The sequence below is a fragment of the Anabrus simplex genome, chromosome 5 (genome assembly GCF_040414725.1).
Source record: "Anabrus simplex isolate iqAnaSimp1 chromosome 5, ASM4041472v1, whole genome shotgun sequence".
NCBI lineage: Eukaryota > Metazoa > Arthropoda > Insecta > Orthoptera > Tettigoniidae > Anabrus > Anabrus simplex.
The window spans coordinates 341,269,583-341,288,823 of NC_090269.1; the positions used below are offsets into that span (position 1 = coordinate 341,269,583).

The window sequence follows — 19,241 nt, forward strand, 5'->3', positions numbered from 1 at the left end:
GTCGCATTAAGTTGTTTTTTGCTCTGCATATTGATGTAAATATTGTATATTTGTACTATTTTGTTTCCGTCTAGGCTCTCTTTTGTTTGTTTTTTCATTTGCGCTTTCATTATGTTTTATAGCATTTTTTCAACTCATATTATGTAAATTTTTCCAACCCCCCTAATTTTTTCACTGAAGATGGCTCAAACGAGCCGAAACATGTCTGAACTTGTTTACTCCGTCTAATGACGGAATATATGATGTATTGAATAGGAGGATACTTTCATTTTTCGCCATTGTAAAGTAAAAGTTTGATTTGTTATGATGAGTTTAAAATGTTTGTGTAAATTATCATATGCCACACCAAGTAGCTCAAGACAATAGAGTGCTGGCCTTTTAAGCTTAAGTTAGTCAATGGTATTTGAAGGTGCTCAAATATGTCAGGCTCACGTTAGTAGATTTACTGACATATACCTAGCCTACATGAATTCTTACAAGATAAAAATCTGGCAATATGGTACCTCCAAAAACTGTAGAAGTAAGTTAGTGGGATGTAAAACTAATATTATTATTATTATTATTATTATTATTATTATTATTATTACATTATCATTTGCTGATGCTTGACAGGTCATGTATAAAAAAACTTTTTTTGCTAATTGCTTTACGTCACACCGACACAGATAGGTCTTATGGCGACAATGGGACAGGGAAGGGCTAGGAGGGGGAAGGAAGCGGCTGTGGCCTTAATTAAGGTACAGCCCCAGCATTTGCCTAGCGTGAAAATGGGAAACCACAGAAAACCATTTTCAGGGCTGCCGACAGTGGGGTTCAAACCTACTATCTCCCGAATACTGGATACTGGCCGCACTTAAGCGACTGCAGCTATCGAGCTCGGTATATAAAAAAATAAATAAATAAAAACTATGCTTTATATTGAAAAGGATCAAGTGGTAGAAGTAACGAGTGTAAGGTGTAAAACTACATAGACAATGGAATTAGAGGTTAATGTCACGACTGTGTAATAAAACCTCTATGGATCAAATGCAGTAAAAGACACTCAGATACCAAAGAAAAACCTGCAGTATTGGTAAAGAAGTTGGTTATTACCAATTTATTTATAGACACTCCTACATGTTATTAGATATATTTATTGAGGTAAAAGGAACAAATTAATGTGAGAAAATACTGCATTTTAAGCAGTCCAGATTAGTTGGTAGACAATAGGTGAAAAGGAAGAAAACATGAACTTTGATTTTGGCAAAATAATGGAGTAAATACAATTAATCAGTTTCTAGCATACAGTGCAGTGAATTTACGCTTAAGTAAGCAGCACATTATATTTCATAAAATATTTATTCCAACTCCAGCATAGTTAAATTTCTTTCCTCCTTTCATGTTTCATACAAACTGTTAAACTGAATAAGCTACATGAACAATTGCAGGCCCCATTAAGTATTCAAAAAAAAAAATTCTATAAAACTTCACTAAAAATTATGAAACAACGATCAACAGCCAAAGCCCTATGTACCATTCATACAGTGTACTAGCTAGTTCACGTCAAATGTCATATCTGAAAGCCTACAGGAATCGCATGCTCAGAATACGGGGGGCGAACGAGCAATTAATTATAACAACACTATTTACAATAGCAGACAGAACTGAAATATGATTTAAGAACTAACACTGTTCTTATAATAATATTTAGAAATGTAGACTTATATCAAACAAGGATTGAATGTACCAAAACAAAACAAAAACTCAAGTTAGTAACTATTCAAGCAACGATCATTACAATAAATTTATAAATTAGACCTACCATGAATTCTAAAGGAATGTGTCCTCCTGATACTTAATGATATTCCAGCACTGTGCTGACGACGAATTATGTCATTGTTTAAAAGGTGCTACTACGAACAATCGTAGGAGGTAGTAAAGCCTAGCAACGAAGTTGCCACATCATTCCAATTTGTAGTTCCGAATGGAATACTTACATTATTCGAAGATACAACGGATTCTAGACGCAGCTCATAACAAACGGAAGTTCACTGAAACGTTTTAATGTGAACTGTCACTGAACCACTAATTTATAATTTGGGTGTGACCCATTTCCACGCCCGAAGTCATCCTACACGTCAAGCTCAAATATGCCGACGCGCCATCTTTAAAGAACGTATTTTAATGCCATCTACAAACAGACGATTAAACTACTATAACAAAAGTAACAGTTGCTTTGTCGGCCGTGCTTTCTTTAATCACAATCTATGATCACAGTCCCATAATTTGGATCGTATTTGTATGTGCGATACATATTCTTTGGTTATGGTATAGAACTCGTACCACGCACGTGTCCTTTGCTACATAAACTACGGTTGTTTCGACTTTACTTTAGTACTGTATCATGCTGACTTCCTAAAGAACTATTATTTTTCTAGGGGGACGATATTTTCAAAGCCAAGGAAAAAAAAAAAAAAAACGAACCTGACAATATCGAAAAGCAACACAATTTGTTTGTCCAACCTTTGTACCGTTTCTCTGCGGCGTCGGGTATGAGGTGAGATGAATCTGTCGTGCCGGTTTTTTATGACCGGATGCCCTTCGTGACGTCAACCTCATCAGAGGAGTTAATGTGCGAAATTAATGACGTAATATACGATAGCAGGAAGGGATAGGGTGAAACCCCGGTGCCGGCATATAGTCTAGTTCTGTTGAATAGCACCAAGGGGTCAGCTCAAGGCTTAACGTCACCATCCAACGGACGAATCGCCATCAATAAAGAATTTAATCCAGGCTTTTGGCACGCAATCTAGCGGTTAGAAATTGTATACCACCACCTCCCCTGTCCTGCTGGCCAACATTCTGATAGTGAAATTTTTTTGACCAACAGGACATGAACTGGCTAACCATGATGCCAGACCGTTTAGATTTCAATGCCTTAACGATCATGGCCACCAGGCGGGCTTTAAATGCAACGCAATTATTTCTCTAAATATAAATGTATACTGGTATATATTTTATTCTGTAGCCAATTTCTTATTAAGATTATAATTTTTGAATGCTGTCTGCTGAAATTCCAGGAGCTTACTGGTATAAGAAGTCAAGTAAGGAAATTAAAATGCAGAAGAAAAGGCCTATCAATCAATTACTGATCTGCATTATAATTGTCGCCCAAATGATAAATTCTTTAACAGTCTAGTCTTTTCATAAATAATTTCAAAGAACTAGATTTATCACACATTTCCCTTGATAACCGATTCTATTTCCTAATTTGATACATAGACCACTTTCCTCTTTGCTTTACGCTTCGTACTGTATAATGTTGACTTCCCAACAATGAAATTATGAAATGATTTATTCAAAAAGAAAGTTACGTGGAAACCAGCCATCTTACATTTTAGGTACGGTACATCCAAAACCAATTTCACATAGTCATTCATGCAAACACTTGAAAAGTTAAAATATTATCTTACTCATAACACGAAGATGATATCTGTTTTTTCCCCATTCACTTTTAATTTGAAGATCATCTGTAAGTCTGAACTTAGATGTTGTCACTTTGTATGTTATCAGCATTGTCATTGTCAGAATCCTCTACGCCACTGGTGCATTCATCCAATATCGCTAACACATCTTCAAAAGAAGCATTGCCAATACATAACACTGATGGTCTAGTTTTAACCATAGTTATAACTTCAAAACAATTTTCGAACAAAAGTAAAGAAAGTTCCACCAGAACAGAAATTTTCGTAACCGGCGTTGTTAGGTCCAGCGGACCACTTGAGTTATGTAGTTAGTATAACAGAGCATATTACGATATTATTGAAACAACTTCCTGAAGCTGAATGAATAACTTGGAAGTACTGGAAATGTCAAGGTCATTGCACAAAAGAAACAGCATAGAGCAAACAAATATGCATTTACTCCCTCATACACAAAAATACATTACAAGATGACCAAGCAGCACTTCCCCTTGCCTCTTCACTGAACAGAGTTATTGCCTATAGCATTACCATCACTGTTACTTCCCCTCCCTTGTCCAATAAACAGAGTCATTGCCTACAATATAGCCCTCATCCCACTATATAGCAACCAAGACTGGAGCAAGGGAACTGGCTTCAGTTCAAACTTAGTCGCTGGAGGTAACAGATTATTACCAGCTTAGGTTAAATACGGAAAACTGTCTCAGAGTTACTAAGGTAATGGTAGAGGACTACTACAATCATAATTTGTCTCGCTTGTTTATAACATCACCAATTCACAATCACTGACAAGTTTATGCAATACTATAATTTACGAACTTCGTCGTGTACATCCGTATTGATACAGTTAAAACTAAGAAACAATGAATATTGAATTTTCACGACCGCATTGTAATCGAAACCGACTTTCAACCTATTAGGTCGTGTTACGTACATTTAGTACGTGTTGAAGAGATGTTAAGTACAGAACAAAAATGGCCAACCAGACACCAGTGGGATCCGAACCCACAACCTCCCGATTTTGCGTCGGTTGCTCTACCAATTGAGCTATGGTGGCCTAGGCCATCTTTGTTCTGTTGGAAAGGATCTAAGCTACAGGTCTGGTACTACTACCATCACACTGCAGAGTGCGTTTAAGTTGCCCGTTGAGGGCCAAGTCAATGAATATTGAATTTTCACGACCGCATTGTAATCGAAACCGACTTTCAACCTATTAGGTCGTGTTACGTACATTTAGTACGTGTTGAAGAGATGTTAAGTACTTGGCCCTCAACGGGCAACTTAAACGCATTCTGCAGTGTGATGGTAGTAGTACCAGACCTGTAGCTTAGATCCTTTCCAACAGAACAAAGATGGCCTAGGCCACCATAGCTCAATTGGTAGAGCAACCGACGCAAAATCGGGAGGTTGTGGGTTCGGATCCCACTGGTGTCTGGTTGGCCATTTTTGTTCTGTACTTAACATCTCTTCAACACGTACTAAATGTACGTAACACGACCTAATAGGTTGAAAGTCGGTTTCGATAAGAAACAATGTTAGGTTTTGGTCCACCCAATCAATACACATCACTTTACAAGTGAACTATTTAAATAAAAACATACTCAAAATATTTAGGGACTTGTTTTGTCTCTATTTGAGACTTCATCAGCCATAAAATCACATGGTAGATTACAAAACTCAAAAATCAGAAATGAAAAAAAATAATAGAAAAACCCAATGCCTTTTTAAGGATTATTTGAGAAACACAAAAGATATATACACATTATTTACAAAAATTGACCTCACTTCCTGCAAACACTTTTGTCTTCAATGTTAAAAAATGAAATATAACTTGAAATTGACAAGCTTGCCATAACATCTCATACGGAATCAATGTCCATTGTTGCTGTCCGTATTTAAAATGGAAGTTCCTTTGAACTGTTTCGGCTTGTCAATTTCAAGTTATATTTCTTTTTTTTTACATTGAAGACAAAAGTTTTTGCAAGAAGTGAGGTCAATTTGTGTAAATAATGTATATATATTTATATCTTTTGCGTTTCTCAAATAGTCCTTAAAAAGGCATTGGGTTCTTCCATTTTTTCAGTTTCTGATTTTCGAGTTTTATAATGTACCACGTGATGTTATGGCTAATGAAGTCTCAAATGGAGATGAAACATGTCCCTAAATATTTTTAATATGTTTTTATTTAAACAGTTCACTTGTAAAGTGATGTGTGTTGATTGGGTGGACCAAAACCTAACATTGTTTCTAAGTTATGCAATCTAAACAGTACTGTACTTACTGGGTGATCAACCTGTCCCTTGTGACTTTGTTTTATGCAAACCGTCATGTTTACTACAATTCTGAAATACATCGGTACCTCCTACTAAACCAGGCTAATATAACGAGATGTGTGGTTATGACCTAAAGACAGCAGGAATCATGAGCGCTAATAGTTATTCATTATGAGTACCCTGAATGAACCTGCAAAACAGCACATATATGAAGAACACATACCTTATAACAGGAGGTGCACACACAGACCAGGAACAGGTACTGTATAGGCTAGGAAATGCACGCTGCATGTCAAGCTTATCAATAGCCCACTCGGCAGGGCTGTGGTCGGAGATATGATAGTGGACAGTGTTCAAGGGTATGGAGATTCAAATCCACCACAAGTTTTTTTTCTTACCATCAATTGCCTGAGAGGCAAGGTTGCATACTTAATATTTTCTAGAGACTGATTTCTATATTTGGCCCTAAAAAGGGCTGTTGGTATTGTGGCAAAGGGGATGGAGGTGGGTTGTGTGAGAATGCGGTGATAGGATGTGGTCAGAATACAGGCTCGTCGCCATAAGACCTATCTGTGTCGGTGCGACGTAAAGCCCCTAGCAAAAAAAAAATAAAAAATACAGGCAACTAGAGTTAACTACATCGTACGTATTCCAAGTTTCGTAGGACACGGGTAGGGCAAAGTATGCCCCATTGGAACGATAACAACATGCTATGGCAGATAGGTATGAACTTATTCCAGACTCTGAAGATGTCACTCTAACTCACTGCAACACGGTTACAACAGGAGATGCACACACACAGACCACGAATGGGTATTGTATAGGCTGGGAACTGCCTGCTGCATGGCAAGCCTCGCAATAGCTCAGTTAGCAGGGGTGCGGACAAAGATGTGATAGCGGGCAGTGCTCGAGAGTAAGGCGGTTTTTATCCCATGCAAGTTTTTTTCTTACTGCCAATTCCCTGGGATTTGTTAAGGTTACATACTTAAGAGTGTCCACAGACTAATTTATTTATTTGGTCCTGAAAAGCGCTGTTGGTACCAGTATCTGGGCATATGGTATGGAGCTGGGATGGAAGAGGCTAGGAAACAAGTGACAGGATTTCAATTACCTATGTCATTTAAAGCTCGAACTGACAACCTCCGTGGTCGGTACAGGGCTGCGCGCAATGTTGTAAGGACTGTCTGGCATGTTGCAACATCTCCGGCGTAAGTGATCACCATGCCTCGGTGATGAGCAGTCTAAAGTGACCACGACTGGCTGGCTCCTGTGTATACACCAGTTGTTTTACGAGGGCTGTTTGTTTTTTCAACATCCAATGGGCTATAAAAAAAGACATATTGATATAACAAAATGATTTCATTACTAAAAAAGTTTAGTAGTTTCATACTTATTTTTTCTGCATAATTGCCAAAACCTTTTAGGCATTTGTCATCTCGTGACACCAGCTTTGTGATGCCCTCTGCAAAGAAGTCTGCTGCCAGTAAGGTAAGGTGCGCCTGGACAGCCTCCTGAAGTTCTTCGCCCAACTATGTCTTTAAACTCATCAACACGTTCCACCATGCGTATGGTAGCGGCACACTTGTGTCCTTGCCCACCATCGTCAAGGATGCCTGTTTGCCTTTCTTTAACTTTCCGACACCATTCTCGTACTCTACCACCACTCATATAGTTTTCACCACACCATAACACTACACTCATTCTGCGATGGATTTCGGAAACGCTACATCCTTCTGCTAGCAGAAAACGTATCACAGTTTGCAGGTCACACTTGGTGGGAGTATCAATCTTAGTTGCCAGTAGCTTGGCTACGACTGGCGCGTTGGAGCCGACAATGGCAGAGGTTGCAGAGGGGATGTTGCGTGATCGTATGATGCACAGATCTGGCTCCCGACTATCTCTTGTTTACTTACATGCACGATTGGAGTTTGAAAAAAAAAAAGGCCTTGTACCTAGCCCCACAGGAAAAAATCCAGGGGTGTAAGCTCGAGTGATCTGGCAGGCCAGGGAACAGGTCCTCCCCTTCCTATCCATTCATCATGATACAATGCATGGGCATGGCTCCAGACGACCACTGCCTGTGGTGGACCTCTGTCATGTTGAAACCACATCCAGCAGCAGTTAATGAGTAGCACATATTCCAACAATGGTGATAGTTCATCTTGGAGAAACCGCAGATAATGTTCTCCAGTCAGATAGCCCCCAAAGAAATGGGGACCAAGATGTGATCACCCACAATGCCACATTATACACTCACACACCACTGTACCTGAAAAGCTGCCTGCCATACCCAACAAGGCTTATCAACACTCCATTAGTGCATATTATGGTGATTTAAGGTTCCATTGTAGTGGAACCGCGGTTCATCTGTAAATTAAATGATCATTAAAAAGGCACGATCAGTGTTCACATGCTGTAGGATTCATTGACAGAACAAGCCCCTGAGAAGTGAGCTATTGCAAGGCTTGACATGCAGCGGACAGTTCCCAGCCTATACAATACCCGTTCCTGGTTTGTGTGTGCACCTCCTGTTTAAGGTATGTGTTTTTTGTATCTGTGCTCATTTTACACGTTCATTTGGGGTACCCATAATGAATTAACAGTGGCACTCATGATTCCTGTTGTCTTTAGCCCATAACCACAAATGAAATGGTGTATGGCATTTAGTGCCGGGAGTGTTCGAGGACATGTTCGGCTCGCCAGGTGCAGGTCTTTTGATTTGACGCCCGTAGGCGACCTACGCGTCTTGATGAGGATGAAATGATGAAGACGACACATACACCCAGTCCCTGTGTCAGCAAAATTAACCAATGATGGTTAAAATTCCCAACGCTGCCGGGAATCGAACCCGGGACCCCTGCAACCAAAGGCCAGCACGCTAACCCTTTAGCCATGGAGCCGGACCCCATAACCTAACCACAGATTTCATTATATTACCCCAGTTTAGGGAAATGGACCGAAGTATTTCAGAATTGTAGTAAATGTGGCATGTTGCATAAAACTATATCATAAAGGGCAGGTGGACCACCCGGTACATACGCATGATTTAAAACGATTTGATAAAATCTGAGGATGGTTTTTGCAGAATGAAAGATGTCATTCTTTGTTTATTAGTGTGTTTCTTTCACCGGTACGTTACAGTATTATAATTTGTGTTTCTGACAGAGTGAAAAGCTTTAAAGTTAGTGAAATATTCTATACAAAATGTTCTGTAAAACTAAATTGTTATCTCATGATTGTCCATTATTTATGCCATTAATTTTCCAACTGCATACTGCTTGTGATGTAAAACTATCATTTAAAATACTTAGTAGCAAATACTTTACAGTTAATATTGCTTAGCACGCTTGTAACCAGTGCCATTGTGTCCTTCACTGAAATTAACAGGCAATGTTCACACTATCTTGTCCCCTTTATCTCACAGATTTTCTAGGGATTTAAATCAGGACTCTTGAGGAGAATTTTCAGCCACTTTGGGACATTATATAGCAGCCATTCCCATACAGTACTGACTTCGTGCTCAGGATTACTGCTCTTTGTAACATTTAAAACTACCTTTGATACCTAGTTTTTCCGAGCTTGAGTGCAGCAATTCTTTTTGAAAGTTCCAGCAAACTTATAATAATAATAATGAATCCACAGCCTGTTTCCAGTCATTCGACCGGGTCATGAAGGGAATGAATGAAGCCCCCATCTAGTGGTGAGGACAGGAATTGTCCTGTCTCACTTCTCTGGGGCAATGATTAATGACTGATAGATGAAATGAAATGATATTGGAGAGTGTTGCTGGAATGAAAGATGACAGGGAATAAACAGAGTGCCTGGAGAACAACCTGTCCCGCCTCTGCTTTGTCCAGCACAAATCTTATATAGAGTGACCGGTATATGAACCAAGGAACCCAGTGGTTAGAGGCCTGTTATGTAAAATGGTATTTCCGTTAATAAAGTATTATTATTATTATTATTATTATTATTATTATTATTATTATTATTATTATTATTATTATTGTGCACTGCCACCTGAGCCAAGGAGGCTCCTGGTAAACTTCTGAAGACATAATTTGATCAATAAAGACTAGTTCACCACTCCAAGGCCATGCACCTCCATTACTTTACTATAGCCATGCTTTATAGTGGGATAAAGTTTTTAGTAATAATAATGTTATTTGTTTTACGTCCCACTAACTACTCTTTTATGGTTTTCGGAGACGCCAAGGTGCCGGAATTTAGTCCCGCAGGAGTTCTTTTACGTGCCAGTAAATCTACCGACACGAGGCTGGTGTATTTGAGCACCTTCAAATACCACCGGACTGAGCCAGGATCGAACCTGCCAAGTTGGGGTCAGAAGGCCAGCGCCTCAACCGTCTGAGCCACTCAGCCCGGCGATAAAGGTTTTGAATACTGAGCTGTGTGTTTGCCCTTTTCCCAGTTATAACTTTCCCATCTGACCCATATGGATTTAACTTCAATTGGTGTGTAAATTAGACATCCTCCAACAAATTTTCAGCCTGATGAATGAGTTCCCTCTGTGGATCAGTGGTAAAATGTCAGCGTCTGGACCCAAGCATGCGGATTCAAACCTGTCAGATGTATTGAGATTTTTGAACAGGAGGATAAAGTCCATTTGATACTGCATGTTGTATGATAAATTAGGTGTTTATCTCACAATTAAAACTCAGCCATGAAATACCCAATGGAGATCTGGTTTACTCTGCCATCTGGTATAGTAAAACAGAACATCAAAACTGATGTGCAGGCAGACTTCATGGGGTCAAATTCAAACATTTGCACATGGTATGTTGGGCCATACTACTACTACTACTACTACTACTTTGCTAATGAAGAGTTCTTTCCTAGCCACCCTACTGTTGTTAACTCCTTTCGTTAATACAGAACAGACAAGGTACATTCAGGATGCACTTGCTTACCTGTTTCTTCCAAAGAATGAGCATCTAGCTCTGGTGCACTTTTCTCGAGATCTGCTTGACTTTATGAACCACTTCAGGTTTGAGTGCACTCAATTTTTATTGCCATTTAAAAATATATCAGAAAGATCATCATTGGCAGGGTGGAATATCACCTTCTGCCTTTGTTCAAAATTTGTGTTTGATCCTGTATGGCCCAGCTCTTTGGTGAAACTCACAGCTGTAAACTTCAGCTAGACTAGTAGTAAGAGTCTGCAGAATTAATGTTTGCCACATGAAGTGGAATACAGTTAACACAACATAACTTGGTCTAACATACCTATAGTATATCTTGGTCACTGTTAGTTCTATCTGTAATAAACCATAATTTTCTGACACTGGTGGTTGCTTCATTTGAATGTCTGCTTCTTTTAAGAGTAGGCAAACTTGATTACAAGTTTGCACCGACCAAATATTAACATGAGCCTTTGAATGCTTATAAATGTAATTTCTCAATAAATAATATTTCTGAATATTATCCTTTTCTAGGATCTACTCGAGTACATATTTTTTTTAAAGCTAAATAAAGCCTTATGAGGACATTTCCAAAATATATATTTGATTTTTAAGTACTTCCGTCATATACTGACTCTTTAGAGTACAATATTTTGGCACATGAAGTAGGAAGGAATCTTGTAGTTTTTTGTGACAGTTGATTTCATGATCATAGCAGTGATGGGCAGTCTGAGACGAGGTCTCGAGATTTCTCGGGATTTCTCGACACTAGCGCAGGCATTATTTCTCGCGAGAAATTTCGAGAAATCTCGAGAGCGTTGTCCCCACAATGTGCTTCGAGCAGCGTGTCGTAGGCCTGCAGGTAGTCGGAGCTGAATGTTGTTTGTTCTGAATATGCGAATAGCCAACCATGGGCCTTCTCATTTTCGTAAATACGTGTCAACAAGCGACTAGGGTGTTCGTTTATACCGAGGTCTATTTTGAAGAAGTATAACATACTTATAAAGGATGCATATTCGGGCATTGTATGCACTGGTAGGTACACAAATGAGTGGTTTAAGTACAGAACCTGACGGCTGCTGTAGGTTCACGTAACTGGATACTAGCGGCGTGCATTATTCAAACTCGAGACGAGGCAAGATGCGCCTTGCTGCATATGCAACCACCATTACGCATGAGTGAAATATGCAATCTAAATTGCTATAAAGTATTCGCGTCATAATTAGGTAGGTACTACGATATATGACGGTGCAATGTGAACTGTGTCGAACTGTACGCGACAACTTGAAGACGATGCCTGAAATGCAACGTAAGTCCTGGATTCAATGTAATAGACAAGAAAAATGTTCCACCGATCAATACTATTTATTGTGAATGAATTATTGCACTAGTACCGGTTTCGGCCTCTCTTGGCCATCATCAGCTAGCACACAATATTTACAGTCATTAGACAAAATTACAAAGGTGTTATGTTAGAGCATCCGGATGTCTAATGAAAATTGGAAGTAAAATATATTGCAGTATGTTGCGTTAAAATGATGGCCAAGAGAGGCCGAAATCGGTATTAGTGCAATAATTCATTCACAATAAATAGTATTGATCGGTGGAACATTTTTCGTGTCTATTACATTGAATCCAATCAATACGGAATATGAAACTTATAAATAATAATAAGTCCTGGATGTCGGTTATTTTTAAGAGATGTCACATAGCACAGCGCACTGTGTTGCTTATTCAAAAGAAGTAAAATACATCGGCAGAAATACTTCTGGGATGATCCGGCACTTACAAATGCATAATATCAATGAAGAGGAATCGTCACAGAACACCTCCAGCTCGGTCTGAATCACAAGAAACTACCCTGCCGACAACGATTGTGAGGCATCCAGGTAGGATTACATCCTAATAACAATTATTAACAAATTATACAGGTTATTCAGCTAAGAAGTCCACATGACATAACTCGTGAACAGTTTAAGATACTGGCATTCTGTATTCACTTTCGTTAATGGTAAGGAGCTCATAATTCAACATGCAGTGCTTTCATAGGATTTTGACAAAATTTATCGTCACACACGTTTCCATGTGAGAACTGCTGATGATAACTATCAAGCCTACACTCGTAGTTACTGGGACGTCACACAGCTCGCAGCACACGAGAATCAGTCTCAAGAGCGTTGCCCATCACCCCTGTTACACGTTCCACTCATGCGTAATGGGGGTTGCGTATGGTAGCAAAGCACATCTTCCCCGTCTCAGGTTCGAATAATGCATGCCTCTAGTATCCAAGTAGGTGTACATCCTATCTACAAATTATGCATTGTTATTCACCTAAGATATCCACCCCAAATAAGTCGTGAACAGTTTAAGATACTGACATTCTGTTTCCACTTTAGTTAATGGTATTACGGGGTTCATAGTTGAACATGCAGTACTTTTCTAAGCTTTTGACAAAATGTATTGGCTCACACGTTTTCATAAGAGAACGTTATTTCACGCAATAACTGCCAATGATATACTGTCAAGTTTACAGTCGTAATTACTGGTACATCGCACAGCTTGCGCTACAGGAGGATCGGTCTCGGGATTCTCGCGAGAGTGTCGAGATCTGCGACGTCAGTCTCGAGAGTCTCGAGAGTCTCGAGCGAGAGCGTTGCCCATCACTAGATCATAGCCATGAGACCTCCAATTAACATGACATATGAACCACAGTAATGTGACGTCGTTTTAAAATTTCAAAATGTATCGGCTGGGGTTCAAACTGCAGTCGCTTAGGGGTGAAACTAGTGGCAAAGTTGTTCAGCTGACTGTCACATTTGGTACACTCTATAACTGTAGCTAGTACACATGAAATAGACAGGTAGAGAAAAGAGTACACTATTGAGTATTTTAACATCAAAAAAAAAAAAAAAAACACACAAAAAACAAATACAACACACTTAAAAAGAGTATCTCAGATTACCACCAAATACAGTAAAGACAATACGCGACACTCAGCGAGATATTGAGGGACAGCTGTTAGAGCTCTCTCTAGCGGGTAGACCTGAGAACTACTGATTCTGTCAGAAGAGCACGTGTATTTGTGTGTGTGAAGTTTTTGGTGTTATTTATGTGTTTTCAGTGAGTTGACATAATTAAATAGTAGCGTGTGTCATTCCTTGATATCTCCTCTCAACATGAGAGGAAAGGTATGTGCTGTGTTTGGCTTCAGTAACTATGAAGTAGAGAAGAATGCGCGGTCTTTCTTTCGCAACCCTTGTAATATTGTGTTTGCATACATATTCTTCCAGTGACAAAGAGATATTTATAGTACTTCATAATCTTCTGACCTGCTCGACCCATATTTTAACTGGCTTAAAATATAATATGCATATTTTATTGTATAGTGCAGCAGTTAACCTTCAATACTGATGTGTTGTTGTAGGTGTGATCTGTGGGTTTTGAAATGTCACAGAAGTGATTTGGATAAGATGTACAAGAAAGAAGGGACGTTGCGCTTATATAAGAATTACAAGATCTGTTCAGATCATTTCTAGGCCAGCAACTTTAAAAATCCTCGACTATACAGCCAAGGCTATGTTACATTTTTACTCTAATTGTAAGTAAATATTCCTCAAAGCATCACTATCGACAACATTTTCATACTTTTCTTTCTTTTATCCCTCTTCTCAGATTAAAGCCGGGATTTTATAGATTTTCTTTCTGTTAGTAGGCTTCATGTTAAGAGGAAAATTGTCCAGCTTTTAAATGTTAATTTATTGCATCATGTGTGTAATGAGTGTGCCGATATTTTTATTGACAAGTGTCTTAATTTGATGTTACAATGTTTTTTAAACATATCTAACCATAAAAGTTCAGGCAGGAATGCTAAAGCAAAAAAAGAAATGCATAAATGAAAGATCAACCCATTTCACAGCAGTCCATTTCACATCTTGTTTATGTCCAATTTTAGGCTTTAAATAATAACCTTTTCAACAGCTCTTCATTCATTTATCCAGAATTGCTTCAGCAACTTCGAAGTTAATATCTCAATACCGGTAATACTTTCTTTCTAGACGTAATTTATTTATCCATTTTCGTATATGCATTTCCATTGATATTTGAATTTAGCGTGACTTTTCATGTCAAGTCATTAGGAGCGCCACCATCGAATTGTCTCCAATTTTAACTAGGCTAAATCCGTAAGTGTCGCGTATTGTCTCTACTGTATTTGTCACCATCCTATCAGAATTCAATTATTAATGGCAAGGAAAATAATGTGGATTGGAGTCTATTATTGCTTTATTCTTAAATACTATTGTAACATAACTTCAGAAATGGTTATTATTAGATCATTGTTCTAAAGAAAGTTAAAATTATGATAGAAAACAACACAGATGACGATATATCATGCTAGTCATTGAATTTATGACATGGTATAAATGATTGGCTTACGTCTTGGTTGCAAAATATGCCAGTCACACAAGTGCATATGTGGAGCGGAAGTCAACATTCATGGCTGCCATGCTTTAAGTTGCCCTAAGAGGAGAACTGGTCAATTTTCAAGACACTGTTCAATTAATGACATTATCAAAAGAGCTTTTACATCTATCGATGTCTTCTTTGTCCTAGAACCAAGTGGAATTAGTCACACAGACAGAAAACGCCCTGATGGTCTGACTTTAGTCCCATGGAACAAAGGCAAATCTCCCCTGTGGGAGGCCAAGTGTGTCGATACTTTAGCACCATCTCATATGCCTCACACTTGCAAGGCTGCTGGTTCTGCTGCACAATTGGCCGTGTGCAATAAAAGGGCGAAATGCAGTGCAGTAATGGACAACTACATCTTCATGGTATTCAGTCGAAACAATGGGGATATGAAAGGATAACAGTTTTTACAAGATACACAACACTTGTGAACCAACTCATAGTGAGGTTTGCATAAGAATGCTTTGTCCGGGCAATGTTTACAGTATGTTGTTACTTTCTTCGGTTTCCTTGCAGCCTCTCAACCTCCAGTATCATTAGCCTCTTTGTAGCATATGCTGCAGTATTTCCTTCTCTTCGTGTGGAATTTCCAGCCTTTTCAGTTTCTTCCATCTCCACAAGGAGATGGATATCATGATTGTGACAAACTGTTTCTACTTCATCTGATAAGCACATAAATTCAAGAGAACATTTCTCCTTGAAGGTAGCGATGGACATTTACTGAAGCTTTGGTACAGTTTGACAGTTTCTGAATGCAATCCACGAATTCACCAAGCTCGTTCCAATTAGTAGTTCCGTCGCTACCTTGTGATACCATCTGACAATTTCTCCGAACAGATGTATTACAGGACAATAGCTGATCAGATACATTAACGCCAGGCTTTGCTTTGTTATAGTCAATAACTATGGATGGTTTGAAAATTTCCCTGTTACTCTTATCATCTTTTCCTGAAGATACAAATTCCACCTGGTACTTAGTTGAGAGAATATAAACCTCTTGCTTGTCCATCCATTTCAGTGCCAGAATACTATTCCGTGATTTCTTAGCAACCATTTCTCCTTTCTTGACTCTTTCTGTTAGACCTGGCAGAAGCCCAACTCTATTCTTCCGCAAGGTACCAATCAGGTGAGTGCGTCTAGCTAGGAGTTTATTCGCCAGATCAACATACGTGTAGAAATTGTCTGTGAACAAAGTTGATCCATTGTCTAAATAAGGATCCATAAGTTCAATCACAACAGCCGTAGCATGTGGTAGTCAAGGGTTAGCAGTTGTCCGTTTTGTCGCAGTACACTTTTGTGGTGTAGGTATAGCCATCTGTATCACATAGTTTGAATACCTTCACCCCATATTTATGAGCCTTATTTGGAATAAACTGGCAAAATATTAGTCTTCCCCTGAAGGGGATCATAGATTCGTTAATGACTAATGTTTCTTGTGGCTCATTTAGTTCTTTGAAATCCTTATTGAGCTTTAGAACAAGAGGTACGATTTTATAAAACCTGTCTTGACCTCGGTTTGCTTCACTATTGAAGTGCCAGAAACACAAAATCAGTAAGAACTTCTCCTGCATATTCTTCTTTTTCTTTTATGACCGCATAGGATCACATTCTTCAGTCCATCGTTCAGGTCTCTTTAAAGTGATTTTTCGGGCTTTGCGGTACTCCCAGTACTTCTTCAGACGTTCTGATCTTCGTGCCCTTTCCTCAGTTGAAAATATGCATGTTGTTGGTGTTTCGTGTAAGGGTAAAGCGGAGGTTTCTATTCTTGAGTTTTGTATTGAATTTTATCTTAACTGTTTTGTCTTCTGTTGTAAGGCCTATTTCCTTGTTGTAAGGCCTATTTCCTTCAGATCCTCTCTTACTTCTCTGATCCATTTACATCCTGTAGTGGTATTTTTTGAGACAAGATTGTGTTGTACCAGTTGTTTCAGAAGTCCCAAATCCTGCATCCTCATGATATGTTCAAAGAATCCCAGTCTCCTCTTCTGCATAGTATCTGTAATGGGTTCTAGCTCTTTATACACTACTTTGTTAGGTATTATCCACCACTGTCCATCTTTCTGATATTTTTTGTTGATGCAGGTTCTTCCAATCCTCCTTTCAATTTTCTGAAGTCTGTCAGTCTTTGATTGTTTATTCAGGTGAAAAAGTGTTTCTGCTGCATTTGTAGCTTCCAGTTTTATAACTGTGTTGTAGTGTTTTATTTTTGTATTTATTGATAGACATTTCTTTTTGTAGATATCCCATGTTAATTTTTGTGCTTTAGCTAATCTATTTGTTCTTGTTTGGATTGAGATTGTTTCATTTAGGTTATGTGTTATTACTTCTCCAAGATATTTAAATTGAGTTACTATTTTGATTTTATTACCATTTTTGGTAACTTCTTTTAGTTGCGTTGGTTTTTGGGGCATAATTTCTGTTTTTTCAAATGATATTTTGAGGCCAATTTTATTTGCAATGTTTTGAAGTTCTGATATATGGGTTTTTGCTTCTTTTATGACCACTGCTAGTAATGCTAAATCGTCAGCAAAACCCAGGCAATTTGTTTTGATTACATGACCCCCAACATAGTTTTTATACAGTCTGTTCTTTCTTGACCAATAATTATGTCTTTCGGGGAACTGTGCTAAGCCCATCCACATCAATAAGCCTAAGAACTTTTCATGTCAGCACAATTGATAACAGTCCACTGAGTGAATCTACTCCGTCTACTCAAACGTTTCCCTTGCAACACATTCCTTGCATTTTCATTGGTCTCTTGCACCATCATATTGATATCGTCAGTAACTATCGCAAGATAGAAATCAACTGGTTGAGATTTAGCATTCAGAGGAAATTTTAAACCGGGGCTACATGTGAATAAAAAATAATTCTGCAAACCTGAGAATGTTCCCCAGTAATTGTCACTGGCTAGTGATATGGTTGAATCATCGCATGATGCAGCACCGGATTCTTTGCTAGTGTCCTCACTACACAAACTACAGTCCAATTCCAACTCGGAAAAGGTGGCATCACATTGCAAATCCGAAATGTCAACATCACTTGATTCAGCACTCAAACCCTTTCCAAGTTCTTCTATCTCTCTATTGGTAATCATAGATTACTCGACACAAAATACATGTAACATGAATTAAATTCTTGTCACAAAACTGTAAATTACAAGGAACTCGTTGAAAGGCACGTAAACCAACAGCTCACAACACAGAGCACAGTGTTCTACAACAACAAAGGTAAAAATGCCATCACCCCCGTAGGGGTAACATGCGCTTTCTCTGTTGCATTGTCAACCTAATAACCATATGTCACCCCAATAGGGGGACACAAAAATAGTAACTTTGAACATAAATTATGCCTCTGATCATCATCTACGAATGAAATTGCGCACATTCGTTACCCACAACAACCTGAAATGTGTATATCGAATTTCTGCAGTTTATCATGAAAAAAGCAAATGTACACGTTGATGTTAATGTGTTAATATGGTCTTGAAGCATATCAACGGCCTACTTCAAATACCACATATTTGACAGTGCTGTTCTAATCCATTATTTTCCTTAAGACTGATCACCTTCTAGCCACATATGGATGTGCAGTCCATCAGAACAATTTTTGTTGGGCTTATTTTCCTATGCTATAGGCTCCGTACGTATAGAACTGTGCTGCTGCGGGTGGAAACTGTGAGAACTACTTACAGGTACCTTCATCAACAGCTCACCGTAAGTAGCTGGAATATGTGTGACGTTTACATGCATTTATTCAATTATTTTTACAGTGTTGCCTTAAGATGATTATTTTTTAATGTTGCAACATTCCGACAGAATGATGTGCTTGTGCTGGCTGCATTAATAGATACTGTAATACAGAGATTTCCTTCATGACCTCACGAAATGGATTTGAAAAGACGGTGGATCGTAGCAGTAAATCGCAAGAAGTGATTCAGGATTTCTACATTTATTTAATAGATATCACTTTACAAAATGTACAGGTTAACAATTACAAACAAATTATTATAGCAATGTTAAATTTCAAAGTAAGCTACAATAGGCCATCTTTTTTAAAGGACACACATCACAACAGATACATTGTATTCTATTAACATAGTCTTAATGATAGCTAGAAGA

At 38.5% G+C, this 19,241-nt stretch overlaps 1 protein-coding gene and 2 non-coding genes across 6 annotated transcripts in view; 1 reads left to right on the forward strand and 2 right to left on the reverse strand.

The window, feature by feature from the left end:
* The window catches only part of LOC136874084 (platelet binding protein GspB), a 636,502-nt gene that overhangs the window by 285,093 nt on the left and 332,168 nt on the right, over positions 1–19,241 (reverse strand). The gene's annotated exons all lie outside the window — the stretch shown is intronic.
* On the reverse strand, positions 4,446–4,519 carry TRNAL-CAA (transfer RNA leucine (anticodon CAA)). The gene has a single exon. It is a non-coding gene; the product is annotated as a tRNA-Leu (tRNA).
* TRNAL-CAA (transfer RNA leucine (anticodon CAA)) lies at positions 4,822–4,895 on the forward strand. Its single transcript has one exon. It is a non-coding gene; the product is annotated as a tRNA-Leu (tRNA).